The sequence below is a fragment of the Sardina pilchardus genome, chromosome 1 (genome assembly GCF_963854185.1).
Source record: "Sardina pilchardus chromosome 1, fSarPil1.1, whole genome shotgun sequence".
Taxonomy (NCBI): Eukaryota; Metazoa; Chordata; class Actinopteri; order Clupeiformes; family Clupeidae; genus Sardina; species Sardina pilchardus.
In genome coordinates, this window is record NC_084994.1 from 10,454,021 (window position 1) to 10,456,520 (window position 2,500).

Below are 2,500 nucleotides of genomic sequence, written 5' to 3' on the forward strand. Positions count from 1 at the left end.
TCTGGCGCGCGGCGCAACTTTGATAGCATTTAGCTAGCCCAGTGCATTCATTAGGATCCAAACAGATGAAGTTAGAAGCGACCAAACACCTCCATATTTTCCCTATTAAAATACAGTTACATGAGTAGTCACACGACCAAGTATGGTGAGACAAAATAAAACATGGTGCATTTCTAAGCAGGCAAAAGGGATAACTATATTGTGTGGCGGAATAACATTGGGAGCATTTAGACTCTGCGCCATAATATCCTCACTCCAAAGTGAAACTGAAAGTGAAAAAGTGAGGATATTACTGCGCCACACAATATAGTTATCCCTCTTACCTGCTTACAAATGCACCACGTTTTATTTTGTCTCACCATACTTGGTCGTGTGACTACTCGTGTAACTGTATTTTGGGAAAACATGGAGGTGTTTGGTCGCTTCTAACTTCATCTCTGTTTGGATCCTAATGAATGCATTGGGCTAGCTAAGTGCTATCAAAGTTGCGCCGCACGCCAGAGCCAGTGAGTGCACGCATTGAATGTGAGAGGCATGTATCAACTCGTCTTATTTAAGGGAATAACGTAGTTTAATATGAAAAAACGGTGAAATGTTCCTTTAAACAGGGCTATGGGATTTACACTAGATTTCCCCTTTACGTAATACAAGAAGTGGAGTGTTGAGAATGTACATACCACATATTCCTGCACAAGGTTTTCAGGATCTTCCCCCATGTACATACAAAGTCCCTTCAGGAGACACTCCCGGCCAGCATCTATATCACACTGAAATAAAAAAATTTGATTAGCAGGTGAATCTAACCTTCATTTAAGTCAACCACTGCTGGAAACGATCATGGAAAAAGAAAGAAAAGTTTGACAAATACAATGTGAAGAAATATCAATATGATCAAAATCCCTTGTAAGGTTTGCATGATTTAAGACCCAGTATCACTCACATCAAGCAATCATTGAGAACATGACTGGAGACCTTTCCCTATTTGTCCCCCTCTCTTTTGGAACAGCTTTGTCAGGTTGTCAGAGTGAAGGTCTATCTGAGACAGGAACTTGGATTGAAGTGGGACCGTCGTAATTCTTTTGAATTCTGCGTTGATCTGAAATAAAAGCATTAACAGGAAGGAAAGCAGATTTGAATTCCACGTTCTAAACGTGCAAGGACAGTGTGGGTATGTACAGGGAAAGGGAGCACTACGTCCAAAATGCGGATGCTTAAGCTTGTAATGATTTAGGAGCGTGGACCTACTTGATACTGTTTCTTTGCATCCCTTACAGCTCCAGATTTCCACCACCTAACCCTGCAACAGATATAAAAAAAAAGACAATAGGCACATTATTAAAACGTCAATCTTAACATCAATAACAAGCAAAATGATATACTTACAATGTACTACCAAAATTCAGACTTCCATGTGAATTGACACATTTTTAACACAAACACAAATTTGTAGATCCTAATTTTGAATTGAATTTGATTTAGAAGCAATACAACTGATGACAGTACTTACAATTGGAAGTGCGTGCAATAACATGGACCTATGGAAGAGAAAAAACAATTACATCAACTCTATTCATAAGCACACAAATCAACATGTCACAAAACAAATGCACAAATCAAAACATGCCTAAATATTTTGTTTATGGCACAAGGAAAGCTATAATCAATGAATGCATGCAAACAAATGATTTTGGGTGTGAGGATCACTATGGAAAAAGAGAGTACCGGTATATAATGTAAGAATTTAAGCTCCTAAAATGCTTATGTTGACTGCACAAACATGCACAAATGATTCCAACTATTTTGGAGTCATTTGGACATTGATGGAGGGCTAGAGTGAACTAAGGTCACTAAACATATTCAAGTTTGATTTCTTTAAGAAATCTTTTGAGCACGTTTTTTTTATTATTATTTTGCGGCACAAACAAATCAAAATACTTATGTTCATAGTGTGGGTACAAACTTTCTGGAACTATATGTCCACGTGGCTATGCTAGCACTAGCAGTAAAAGGTTTTCCTTGCAGTTTGCTAGCAACACACGTGGCGCACAGCTTTCATTAACATACACCTTTTTAATATTCTTCATGCAACCTACCCTAACATTCATATTCTCCACGAAATTCCAAAGTACATTATCCAACTAATGGACAATATTTAGCTCTAAGCTTTATTTATTAATTTCCCAACCAGCCAACGGTTGCAGCACATTTCTAGCTAGTGCTGGTTTCATGGTAGCAGCTAGGTTCCGTAGACGGGCTCTGGTTAGACTAACTAAAAAAAGCCGCGGAAAAAGACATCAAGGCTTCACAATGCAACGATTTTATACTGCAAGAAAACTGCTAGGAGATATGCTGCCTAATATAACATGATCATAAGGTTGATAAACTTACCTTTCAGTAGATTAACTCGAGCCTCAGTTTTCATGACATACAGTCACCAGCAGCGATTAGTTTTTGGCCAACGATATCCAGTGTGACCACGATTCAAACGCTTCTTCTTCTA

General features: G+C 38.4%; 1 protein-coding gene, 1 long non-coding RNA gene and 1 pseudogene across 3 annotated transcripts in view; 2 read left to right on the top strand and 1 right to left on the bottom strand.

Moving 5' to 3' along the window:
* LOC134076331 (zinc finger protein 850-like) overlaps positions 1-2,500 on the top strand; it is a 769,162-nt pseudogene that overhangs the window by 606,399 nt on the left and 160,263 nt on the right.
* LOC134079999 (microtubule-associated serine/threonine-protein kinase 1-like) overlaps positions 1-2,500 on the top strand; it is an 81,239-nt gene that overhangs the window by 12,105 nt on the left and 66,634 nt on the right.
* The window catches only part of LOC134097862 (uncharacterized), a 3,779-nt gene that overhangs the window by 1,059 nt on the left and 220 nt on the right, over positions 1-2,500 (bottom strand). Inside the window, exons 1-5 of one of the 2 annotated variants that reach the window (XR_009940968.1) lie at positions 2,389-2,500; positions 1,508-1,535; positions 1,246-1,297; positions 941-1,096; positions 678-767 (exon numbers count right to left, since the gene is read on the bottom strand). The exon at positions 2,389-2,500 is cut by the window's right edge and continues 220 nt beyond it. This is a non-coding gene — a long non-coding RNA (uncharacterized LOC134097862). Of the gene's footprint in view, positions 1-677; positions 768-940; positions 1,097-1,245; positions 1,298-1,507 lie in introns of both variants that reach the window. The other variant, XR_009940965.1, reaches the window with a different exon arrangement.